Source organism: Chrysemys picta, chromosome 3 (assembly GCF_011386835.1).
Source record: "Chrysemys picta bellii isolate R12L10 chromosome 3, ASM1138683v2, whole genome shotgun sequence".
NCBI classification, from domain to species: Eukaryota; Metazoa; Chordata; order Testudines; family Emydidae; genus Chrysemys; species Chrysemys picta.
In genome coordinates, this window is record NC_088793.1 from 165,160,569 (window position 1) to 165,173,664 (window position 13,096).

At 40.8% G+C, this 13,096-nt stretch overlaps 2 long non-coding RNA genes across 2 annotated transcripts in view; one reads left to right on the top strand and one right to left on the bottom strand.

The window, feature by feature from the left end:
• Positions 1-13,096, bottom strand: part of LOC112058727 (uncharacterized) — a 72,964-nt gene that overhangs the window by 17,059 nt on the left and 42,809 nt on the right. Inside the window, exon 6 of the long non-coding RNA XR_010599883.1 lies at positions 12,903-12,990. This is a non-coding gene — a long non-coding RNA (uncharacterized LOC112058727). The remainder of the gene's footprint in view (positions 1-12,902; positions 12,991-13,096) is intronic.
• Positions 5,288-13,096, top strand: part of LOC135982490 (uncharacterized) — a 69,307-nt gene continuing 61,498 nt past the window's right edge. Inside the window, exon 1 of the long non-coding RNA XR_010599884.1 lies at positions 5,288-5,384. This is a non-coding gene — a long non-coding RNA (uncharacterized LOC135982490). The remainder of the gene's footprint in view (positions 5,385-13,096) is intronic.

Consider the following 13,096-nt stretch of genomic DNA (forward strand, 5'->3'; position numbering starts at 1 on the left):
CCACTATGGGGTTTCTTACCTTCTCCTCTGACACTAGTCAATATAAAAAAATATGGGACTACATGGACCTCTGTTCTGATTTGCTATGGCAATTTCTATGAAGACTTGAAATTCCTGATATTTCTAAGTTTAAAAAAAGAATTAAATAAAAGCAGAAATCAACCCCCTAAAAACACACACAACCTGTCAGGCCATTTTTATATGTCATCAAGTAGCAAAGAAAGGGCATAACCATATTTCTTCTATTGCAGGACCATCTTTAAAGAAGTTTTGATTCAGAGCTTAACTTTGTCGCCTGACTCTATTTTTATTTGTTTCCTTTTAAACTATAATGAGTGACATATTTCAGCTTTGTTTACCAGCCCCAACAAGGGTTACTTGAATAAATTAGAAAGCAATCATGCAGTGGCGAGTGCTGTCTCATCTCGATTTTACATCAGTTATAACAATACCATAATGCCTCACCTCTGAGACTCACACAAAGTCCATGACAAATAGTCCACACTCACACTCAAATCAGCAATTCACAGACAAATACAGAATGATCTGGTTAATTTCACTAGGGACCTCCATATGGACATTTATTCTGAGAAATATTTAGATAGTACAGTGAGGGGCACCATATAAAACCTTAAGATAGCTTTGAAAATCTCAACTTGAGCAGGGAATTTAGCAACAACTCCCCCCATTTGAAATGAATGGATGTTGTATGACTAAATTCCCTAGATGGCTTTGAAAATCTCAACCATATCATACAGAAAGAATCCTGTATTCTGCATATTTATTAGTCAACTACATTAAACTTAAACTTTCTTCTTTCGGAGACCCTGGAGTCTTTGGCTGAATGGAGCAATATCCCCAAACTTACTTTCCAGTTAGTAGCCTTGTTGCACTATCAAGGAGACGGGCTAGGTGATCTAACAAGGCTTTCCCATCTCTAGCATGTTTAATTTATGACTTGTTCATATACAAAATTGGATTCCATTTTCAAGGGGCTGGATTAGTGGACTCTTCCCCTCTTCGAAGACATGTGAATCACATAGTCTATCATAATACCATATAGGTGCAAATTTGGCTCATGTTATCTTAGAAAGAAAACAGTAACATTCTGAATATAGTTTAATTTTTCCCAGATTTTTAGTACTCTGAAACATATGTTGCTTTTTGCCTTTTGAAAACATAAAATAGAGATGTCTTTTCCTCTATTTTTCCCTTCAGACAGCATATTCTCCTGGTAGAACCCCCCCCCCCCCCCCCCCCGCTTCCCTTCTCCCCACACACAGTGTGTTTTTATGACTTAACAGCTCTAGCACTTTCTCAACAATCATGTGAGCAAGAGCAATGACTGAATATTTTTAGACACTAAAACTAAGCAGATGGCAAATGCTGTAGAAGATCAATAACTCTAGTTTTTAAAAAGTTTACAGCTCGGCTTATTTCAGTGTATTCCAAGAAGTATATAAAATGCCATAGAATGGAAAATGGGGGAAAGTAATAAGTGGGGACATAATGACTCTAGAACAGAGTAAACCCAGGTGGGTTCTGCAAAAGTGTTTTTTTATTCAGACATTAAAATTTGAATGAAAACTATGGATTTGCTTCAACTGTACTTGTGACCCCTTTTATTTGCTATGAGTGTTAGTAAATGTCTGTTGAAAGAATGTCCCCTGAAAGGGAAGCATGAATGTGTATTTGTACCAAAAGTGTTCACGTGGTCCTACTGAAAGGTTTCTGAGGGGATGGAAGCCATCCAATCAAAAAGCAGAAGAAGTCATGTGACTTAGGTGCTCAGTCACACAAAGAATAGCAAACTACATAAAGTGAACAGACTTAAGAAATAATCATAGCTAATAGTTTGCAAGCTAACCATATGATGAAAATATATTTCAATAACCCGCTTTTCTAATAATTCTGATGAATGAACCAGTTTGTAAAACTCAAAGGCAGTTTGCAGATGATCCATAAGCAGAAAAAGGGGCTAAATTTGTCAGACTTCACTGTAAATACTTTGTCCAGCATAAGGTCATACAAAAAAAAGTGATAACCCATCATAAAATGCTGAGGGCTGGAATTATCATGGCTGTATAGAAGGGCCCTCTCTCAAGGATCTCCCTAACATTGACTTACCTGGAGTGGGGAGCAAAATGTCTACTAGCAGTTCCCGCTCCTTGCTTGTCACAGTGGACGTCTCTCCAGATGGGAAGAAAGATGGTGGTTGTTGGTGGTGTAGTTAAGGCACTGGACAAGACTCAAGAGATCCGGATTTATTTCTCAGTTCTACCACATACATACCTGGGTAACCCTATGGTCCTAGGTATCTGGAGATGTAATGCACAGGAGATAATACCCATATATATTATATATAATGCCTATGCATTACCTCATTTACATAAACCTCAACACCGAATCCATTAATTCCCCTACTATTTCCATTGTCTTCCCTTTCTCTGACTCTCATTTTCCACCTCCTGTTTTACTTTCCCCTTCTCTCGCTCTCAAGCTCCCCCCTCTGAATTTCCCCACAATCCTCTCATCTGACTTCCCCTCGAGTTTGTCTGTCTTCTGGGGCAACAGCAACATTCCCCTTAAGCTCCGGATGGGTCGGGGCTCTCTCCGTCTGCCTCCTGCTAATGGGTTATGTGCTAGGAAGCAAGAGCTGCAATCCTGCTCCCTTCCTAGGCTGCTCTGGCAGGTCTCCTGCCTCCCCCTCTCCTCCTCTAGGCATAGCTAGCTACTCCCGCTGCTGGCAGCTCTGCGCCATGGACCAGCCCCGGCTGATGAGCAGCTTTGCAGGGGGAAGGGGGAAAAGGAGATCATCCCTGTCACAGTGCAGAGCCGCTGCACCCATTTCGGGCGCTTAAGAAGCTGACAGAAAAACAGGAGAAGAAGCCAGTTGCTCAGGAGCCAGGAATGGTGGGTGTCTCACAAGGAAATAGGGAGATTTAACAAGAATGGCCACAGATTTGTTGTGTGACCTTGAGTGAATTTCTAGCTCTCTGTGCCTTAATTCCCCATCTGTAAAATGGGAACAAAAAAACTTCCTTTATCACATCCTATGTCTGTCATAGCTATTAAGGTTGTAAGGTCTTTCAGATAGAGACTGGATCTTACTGTGTGTGTATGGCACCTAATATAATGGATCCCTGATCTTGATCAGAGTCTGTAAGAACTACCATAATACAAATATTAAATAATAATAAAGATACTAATTGCAAGAGCAGAAACCCACAGAGTGGAGTGGACAAAGGGCATTGCCTCTAGGTCATCAAAATGCATTTTGTAGCTAGATGGAGATTCCATGAGACTAACTGACCCATATGCTTAGGCAGATCTCAGAGCCTATGGGTCTCTCCAGCACAGATAGTTTAGAAAATTCACACACATTATTCTTAATAAAGTTGTCTATAATACCGAGACCACTTCATGGTTAAACTGCTATACATCAGTACCATCACAAATATCAAACCTAACTTCACCACGTGCTGTACATGAGCATAAGTGACATGATCCCTTGACTGAAAAATAATTAATGGAGACTAGAAGAAACAGAGTAGTGTGTATACTATATGTACAGTGGACACAATTAAAATGTGACTCCATTACCACACTGTGGTATTTATCTTCACCGTAGTATTTGCATTATTTCCAACAGAGATACTTGGGAATGCCATAAGTATCTTAGTAAATCTAAGTTCCAGGCTTGGTAAATGTCCCACTTTTAACATCACCTGCCAGAGATATAAATTATGGGTGAACAAGATGATTCTGCTTTAGCTCACCACCCACTGCTGCCAGCCCTGTAGGCCATGCTACTCCCACGGCAACTAGTTATTAATGAGTAGTACTCACATTGGATCCTGTGCTGGAGCTATCAGAGGCAGAAAAGCTGGAAGAAGGACTGGGAGAGATTTCACTGAACGAGACTGGGCTATAGCTTGAAGGGAGAGGGTGAAAAGCCCTTGGCAGTTTTGTTTTTAATAAATAGAAGAGAATTAGGGTTTACTCATGGCATCCTAAAGCTCAAAATACACGGTGTGACTGGCCATGCAGTGAATGGAGTAGGTGCACAGCAGCCATTATGCACTTAGCGAGAGCTTCCATACTGATTTGGGGGCAGATCCTGAAACCCTCATTCACACATGTAGTCTCACTGATCTCAATACCTTGGATTGACTACATAGGGACCACTTGCCTGAGTGAGAGCTGCAGGATCACATATTAGAGCCGATGCTGTCAGCCACTACATTGGCGTTATCTCTCCTACGCTTTTCAAAGAGCTACCATGGGGGTTTTAACATCCAGCTGGACGGTCACCATAGAATGGAGCCTCAGTTTAATGTCTCATCAGCATCTCTAATGTCAGCTTCAGGCATGGTCCAAAATCCGTGTGTGAAAGCTGAACTCCTCCCCCCACCGGCCCCCGCTTCCACCAACCTTCTGGACCTTAGGCAAAAGGTCTACCAAATGAGCCATACTGACACCAATACCACAATCAATTCGTTAATAAGGGAGAAGCTCTGCAGCTGGAGGAGGAGAGGGGAGAAAGAAGATCATTATTTTTAATTTAAATAAATCAATGTGTTAATAGGGAAACAGGATGCTGCTTGCAAGGATGATGGGAGGAGGAGGATAAATGAGAACAGCGGGGGAGGGGTTGGATATGTTGCTTTGACAATCACATTATTTTTTTAAAATATAAAAGAGTGGGAGTAGACCATTTTTTAAGTCCAATAATAGCAAATAACTAATTATACCCTTCTAAGGCTCAAGAGCATAGATGGCTCTTTTCATTCTTTAACACAAATTAAAGAAAAGGAAAGCTTGATTCCCAGGAGGGTTTATCCAAGCCCTCTCATCTCTAATATACATCTAAGAGGACAGGGGAAATATCTTTTATCACTCAAATCTCCCAGAAATTTAAGACCAGCTGGGGATTTTTTATATAGATATGATTCATTAAATTCATATCATTCCAAAGAAATCTTCCTGCCGGTTTATCTTTGCCACTACAGTCATCTCTCCAGAAGAGCACAGTTTCCTGAATGTTGTCAACCTGGACAGCTCATTTTTTGGCGCAAGCTTAGATTTCATTTGGAAAGAATGGAACTGGCTCTGTATTTTTCATTTTAAAGGAACTGGTATGTTGAAATCATTCTCCGCGTTGAGTTTTCCCCTTTGCAGAAACAATAGGCAAATCCTGTACCAACACCCATTTGACTTCTGAGTTCTGATAGACATTTTTTCACAATATGTTTCAATATTTATATACTACACTTTGGGGTTTAACGTCTTTGATCAAATAGAGTTACAAGAGTTCTGAAGACTCCTCTCTGAAAGCTAGTTCAGAGAACAACCACATCCGGCTTCCACTGGGATCAAATACAGTAAGTTTGTATTTCAACAATCTTTAGAGCACTGCTACGGTGGAATGCTATATTAGCTGATAAATAGAGGGCTGTGACAGAGTTAATATCCCTTTATAATAACCATTCCATAAAACAAGCAACTTCTGGGAATTTTTAGATCATATTTATAATATAATGTGGTTCATTTTTTAGGAAAGTTCCTTTACAGCACCACAAAAATTAGGGGGAGAGCCAATCTTAAGCTAAAGAAAAACAAAACAGAGCTTTGTAGGGAAATGTTCGGACTGGAAGTGACTCAGTCTCAACGCTGAGGTATAGGGTGGGATGGGAAAGTTCCAAGTATGGTAGAGTAGGCAGCACAGATGAAACAGTGACACCCTAACTGTAGAGAGTGAGCAGGATTGAAAAGAGTCAGAAGAAGGGCAAGGTGGGGTAAGTTCATGGCTAGTATTGAAAGAAAGAATCATACATAACAGATGGGAATCATGTCAATTAATACACAATGGGAAGGCACTCAAATACCATGGTGATGGGTGCGGTTTCAGAACCTGAATTGAAAAGAATTTTGAACTATCGTTGTTTGTTTTGTGGATGGGGGGTGGGGGAGTGTCCAATTCAGCATAGAGCAAACCACATCTAAAACTGCCTATATGACATTAGAAATAATTTGCCAAAGATTAAATAGAGTTAGGCAACCTGGAACTTCTTGAATTTAACCCGAAGTGGAAGAGCAAAAATTTTGTACCCCTTAGAATTAGAGAGGAAGGTTATTTTTGCTTCTTTTTTTTGTTTTGTTTTTTTGTTTTTGTTTTTTAAGGATTCCTGAGCAGATGCTGCACTGGCTTTTGAAAGATCCCATATGAAATGGCTGAACTTTAGGAAATTGACCTCTCAACTTTTCTCTAAATGTCTGTATCTAGAGCTGCATGGAATTCAGCTGTTGGAGTTCACATGGTTGATGTGAAATTTTTATTTCCAGTTTTGCTTTGGATGAGTTCAACACCCTTCCCCCATCTTTCAGATCCTACTAATGCATAGAGCATTTATTCTATTTGTAAAGTACAGAAAATTACTGTCCTGCATATACTCTTCTTATTAATTAAAGATGGACAAGGAGGTGGTGTTTATCTACATTAGGTTTAGACCAAAGGTTTACATTCAAGTTCTAGGATTCACCATGTTTCCATGGTATCAAAAAAATCTCTCAACATTTCCACCATCTTGAATTCAGGAAACCTTACAAAATCATCTATTCACACCAGATGTCAAGCAGCATTTCACATTTGAACTGGAACCTAAAAACAGGCCCCCATCTGATTCTGAGTCTGACCCATACTAGAAGATTTGGGTCCAGTGGTTATAATTTGAAACTATCATCCACATCTAGGGGCTAGATTAAGAATGGAAGTTCCAGTTGGGGCTCACCCCACAGCCCTACACTGGTTCTCCAACCTCATCGTGCAGGACATCTTTCTGTAGATTTCCCAACACAGCCACTACCAAAACAGCAGGGATCAAAAGACAAACAAAATATCTTAATTAAATAAAAAACACCAAAGCCTAATAAAACCAATAGACCCTCTGAGGGCAACAGTCCTTAGGTAACAATACTTCCTTCTATATAGGTAATAATGCCCTACGCATTTGGCCCATTTACCACAATCTCAGGAACTGTTTTTATAATTGCGCAATAATTTGCTGCGTTTTCTCCAGGCCAAACAATATTACTAGGGTTCTGATCCTGAAACTGGATCCACTAGCATGGACCCCTGTACACACATAGGTGCAGAGATCCTCTTAGCAGTGGATCTAATTGCAGAACCAGGATTTGCATTTGTCTACATATACACTACATTCAAAATATACAATATACGTGCATGCTAATATAGCTGCATATTATAAAATATATTTTAGTGGGCATAGAATACAATATATATTATTATATATATTATTGTTGTATGATCATTGGGGAATGGACCATACCTACCTCTATTTTTGTACAGCTCCCAGCACAACAGGGCTATGATCCTCTTCATGGCCTCTTGACCACTACCATAGTATAATTATCACCATTATTGTACATATGCGATAGCTAGGATTTTCATATTTTGCACACCCACACGCATAGAGCATGTTATAAATTTATAATAATGTTTGGAATTTTTGTGTTGTTTTAAGCATCTGACTTTATGACATTTCCTTAAGTTAGATTCAATTATTCTATACATGAAATAGTTTATGAACTGCTACATCAGTATCAGTTCCCCTTTATTAAGAAACACTTTCAAATAAAGTATTACCAATTGAACCTAATTATTGGTAATGAAAGTCATTTCATTTCAAATATCCTATTAACTAAAACCCATACATAGAAATTATTGGCTGCTTGCACCAATCCCCATTACAAAAACCTGCAAAATCCCTTTGCAAAAAGAGAAGACTACAGCTTAAACCTTAAGTACTTTGATAAAAATATAAGATCAGTTTCATCCCAAAGTACAAATCCCAATCTCCATCTAAAACTGCCTGACCCTAAAATATATTCGGAGCTTGTTCTAATCACAGGAGATGTATTCTGAATAGGACAGCCCTCTCATCTGCTAAGTCTCTCTAAGTCATCGTTTTCACTGTATCTGAAAAATTAATTCCTTTTCAGAAATATTCTCATCTTCTACTAAAAGAAAAAAAAAGCTTTTTGATGTAGAGTGACAGGATTATGAAGTGACCCTTCAGGTCACAAGGAGACTTTTCCTTTTCTCATCAAGGAAATCAATTTCTAAGTCCAAGTCTCTTAAAATAATATATTCTTGTGGCACGCATACAGCTTTTTTTGATCTGCTATGAAAAGAATAAGAGGTAAAGAGGATCAGGGGTGGTGATGGAATATTATAATCTGCCACACTCACACATCAGCCTTTCACTAAGTAATTCCAGATAAATTGAGGATTTACATATTTAAGATTAAATGGGGAAAGAGTAGTGATGCATAAATAGAGGAATACAAAGATACCAACTGAGGAAGTTAACTCTTAAAAACTTAAAGTCACTTGATATTTATTTATTACCCTTCCCTGTCCCACCCCATCTTGTTTAAAAGAGTGTAACGTTTATTAGGAAATAACCAGGATAATCTCTTTTAGATCAACTGAGCACAAACACAGATGCCTGGGGGTTTCTCTCCCCCACCCCTCCCACCTCCGCTACTCAAAAATACCAATTACCATGACAAGAAACAGTTAAATGCCTCCAAAGACACATACATGCAGCAGATGGAAAACAGGAGGAAACCAGCTGGAAGTGTGTTTCCCTTAGAACTGTTTTTAACAGCCTGTGCACAAATAATGTCTCACTAATACAGAGATAAAAATAAAACATAAATATTTAAAAGGTGACTGGTCAAAGCAACAAGATGGCATTCGATACGGGATCTTTTCTAGTTCTATTATTCTCACAGTCCATGCTAGCGCTTCAAATTCTGAACTGGGATAGTAACTTTAACCTGGAAGCTGCAGTAACTATTGAAACCTTTTGGTACTGTTAATGAGTTGGGTGAACCCTGGTTATAGGGTTAAAAATCTCATTGAGATTGGGTGTGAATGCCCCCTTCAATTAACATAGCTGTCAGGATAAATTAATCACAACCCCCCACCTAAGACAAAAGAGTTTGTAAACCTATCCAGGAGTTTTGGACTGAGTTATTGTTTAGGTGGGAGAGCAAAACAGAATACACAGAAACAGAGAGAGAGAGACTCAGGGGCAGAACAAAAAAGCTACATAGACCTTCTGAACGAGACACTGAAAGCAGCGTATGGCCATGGGGAAAAACCTGGGGAGTGACTTTAGGGACCAGAGGTGCTGGCTGAAAAGAACAGAGGTGCTCCTGTAAGCAAAAGGAGCTATTTCCTGCAGTTCAATTCTTTCTGCATTCAGAGACAGAGGACTTAATACATTCTTTGTAAATAGACAAAACTGCATCAAAGAAATACCTGATTCACCAATTTGTCTTCCTAACTGGAACAACCTACCAGACCCCGAATGTTTGGCTAGTTGCTCAGTTCAAAAGGGGTAACAGTACTGTTATTTGTAAGGCTTGCCGCTTGCCTTGTTTTTTATTGCACACCTGTTAAGCCACTGCTTTGATACTCAACTTCCTGTGCTCACCACTTCCTGACCCCATCTCCCAATGTTTTTGTCACACTGAGGTTCTCCAGGAGCTGTTGTTCATGCCAATGCCAGGCATGAAGGCCAAGATTTTCAAAAGTGACAAGTGACTTTGTGTTCTCAAAGGGGCCGATTTTCAGAAAATACTGAGCACCCCCTCTGAAAATCAGGCCCTTTTAGGATGTCCCAAGTTGGGGGCCCCAGAATCAATAGTTACCTTTGAGCGTGGTGCTCCACGGGGAGGGGTTCGGCAGCATGGCGCTCGGCAGGGGGTGTTTGGTGGTGCTCCGCGCGGGGGAGGTGGGGGGTGTTCGGCAGCGCGGCGCTCGGGGATGTTCGGTGGTGCTGCGCTCGGAGGGGGTTTCGGCAGTGCGGCACTCGCTCCGCACGGGGGGGGGGGGGGGGGACTTCAGCAGTGCGGTGCTCCGCGGGGGGTGGGGGGTGTTTGGCAGCGCAGCGCTCAGGGATGTTCGGCAGTGCAGCGGGGGGTGGGGGGTGTTCGGCAGCGCGGTGTTCCGCGCAGGGGGGTTCAGCAGCACGGCGGGGGCTGTTCGGCGGCGCAGCACTCAGCGGGGGGGGATTCGGCTGCACGGCACTTGGTGGGGGGGTGTTTCGGCGGGGGGGGGAGTGTTAGGGCAGGGTGGCGCTTTTTTTTGCTGCTTGGGGTGGCAAAAAAGTTAGAACCGGCCTTGGTTGTAACATGGGGAGTAGCAGCAAAAGTATTGGGGGATGAAGGCTATGGAACTGGTGGTTTTGTGGCAGGGAGGGAGAGAATATTTTTTACCCAGGTAGCATCAAATGTATTGGCAACTAAACATTTTTGAAGGATTCCTGTATTCAAATGTTGGCAGCACATCGCTTGGCTTTGCCACAACATTTAAAAGATTTTTTTTATGTCTATAATTTTCTTGTTAAAAAAATAGAAGAAAATGAAAGAGCCATTTCCTCTGATGTTTCTTTACCTCCATGAATGAGTTGTGACTTTTTTTTCTGTTTTTATTTTTGTACTGCAGTATTTATTCCTACCACCTTCAAACACATATTATTTTAGAGATTTGATACCATCTAGTGTTATTGCTGGCTTTTCACATCTTACACTTATCAAACAACTACAGTCAGCAACATGTCAAAGTTCATCTAGGCATCACGTCAATAGTGAAACAAAACCTGTAACCCCCCACCCGTTATCTTTATCTACACACCCCACAGCTGGGTGGTGAAATTCACAGCTGATCCAAAGGGTTATCTTCTTTTACTCTCCAGAGGCTCAGTCTATTGCCCTGTATACCTGTCATTACCACCTACTGTGTTTCCACCCTGATTTATTTCAGCCACTGTACCAACTAGCGTCCTATTCTAGGTGGTGTTTATGAACAGCCTGGGTAAAATCCTGGCCCCACTAAAGTCAAAGGCAAAGCTCCCATTGACATGGAACCAGGATTTCACTCCATGTTTCTGTTCACTGGATCAGAAGATGGTTCTCTTTCCAATCAACAGGAATCAGTGCAAACCCTTTTTAGATAGCAGTAGTTGCTTGAAAAATTGAGTTTTCCAGGAGGATATTTTAATGTGTTTTCCACACAAAGACTAAAAGAACAAGACGGAGCCAATCACCATGACAGAACACAGTGTGTTTGTCTCTTTGGACAGTCTGACCTGAGCTCAAAAAAACAAAATGGTTGCTCAGCTATGCACAATGGAAGACTGCTTTGTAATTTAAAGGGGCAGTACACTGAAAATAAAGCACAGCCCAATGTCATAGCTAGATACAGCACATTCATGAATCGTTTCTTAAAACGTATTTAGTGCTCATGAAAGCCAGTGGATTAGCAGCCCTGGAAACTCATGTCCTCTGTTCAGCCACAGAACAAGTACAGCATCATTAGTGGCTCTTCTCCACAACCCCACACCACTCTGCCTCATTTATGACCTAGAGCAAATATTCCTTGGGGTTAAAGAGTGATTCTGGCTCCGTGTTCACTCCGACTGTGGCCTCTCGTGTGAGGCCCCCAACAAGGGTGTCAATTATGATGATAGTTTATGTGGCATGGACACCTGCCAGCTCGGAACTAGACTGGGACCACCAATGTATTTCATTTAAGCCACTTAGCCATGAAAAGTGACCTAGAGGTGGCGGGATTCATATCCTGTTACCAATCCCTGAGCAATCTACTCCCCTGAGAGAACTTTATCCTTTGAGGATTAAGTGCTCCATTAGGGGTGAGATGGGGAAATACATCACTTAACATTTTGTGTAACATAATTAAGCACATTTTTCAGTATTTAGTTTTATTTTATCACTAATTACTTTTCAACTTGAAAACTGATGCATTTTTAATATTAAACACACCGCTTCAGTACCATTGAAGCTGAGATACAAACTACTAAAGGTCCTGAAAGGACTAGTTAAGATTCAATTTTTAAAAAAAAATCACAAATAAAGTCCTAGGAGCTTGATTTAGAGAGATGCGTCACACCTCCAGTACCCACTAACTATAAGGGCAGTTGTGGGTATTGAGCACCTGGTAATGACAGTCTCTCATAGGCTTTTGTGATTGACACAAACTAGCATATTCAAACTGAAGATTAATACCTTGTTTATAATTCACATAATTAAAAATTAAAAGACAAGAGGGGGAAATATACAGAGATGTGAATTAAGAAAGAGAAAATCATTTTGACTTTCCTAGAAACAGTAGAATAAAGTCTGGCACACAATTTTCCTAGAGTTTGGGAGGTGCATCTTAAAACTCCCTGTTTTTAACAAGAGTTGAAGTTTCAGAGGATTTCACCACTAGGCCAATCATATGAACCCAGCCCAGCTCAGTAGTGAGTGACCAAAAGTTACTGTGCAGTGGCTCTTCGTTGGCCTATATAAAGCAGCTTGGTGGCTTCAGTTTCTCAGAGAAAACGTGTTCATCTCACTAAAACCACTGACTATGCCCTTTTAGCACCTCTGCTGAGATGCAATGGATTGAACAGACATGGAAAGTAATCTCCTCTCTCATTCGTTACAGGCACTCCCCTCCAGGTCAAGATTTAAGCATGTGAGCTGGGTGGTATAGGGGAAATGTCTACTGCTTTTTCCCCTGCTACTCCTGCTCTGCAGCCAAAGAACTTCAGTTTCCAGAGCTGTCAGTATGGATGAATGAGGCAGTGATCCATGGGGGTGCATATAAATGCCTTCCATGGAATTTGGCAAACACAAGATACTACACGTATATCCAAGGTTTTAGAAAAATTACATATTATATTTATCATTTGAGAAATAGCACTCTTGAATTAAAGACTACTTCAGGAATATGCATAAGGGAGCAAAGTTACAGTTGCTTGTGCAACCTTAAATTTGTCCTTTCCTGAGTTTTGAGTACTTACCTGTGTAAATTCAATATTCTTTTTATTTGGGGTTTAGTAGGGTAGCTGCCTTTTCCTTAATCCATAATGGAGACAGCAATCTCATCCCCTAGAAGGGAAGGGAGGGAAGGAAATGCTTCAGTTTGCTCTGCAGTGACCTATATGGCCAGTCTTCAAAAAGTATAGGTGGATGTAACAGTATTCACTACAGTCAG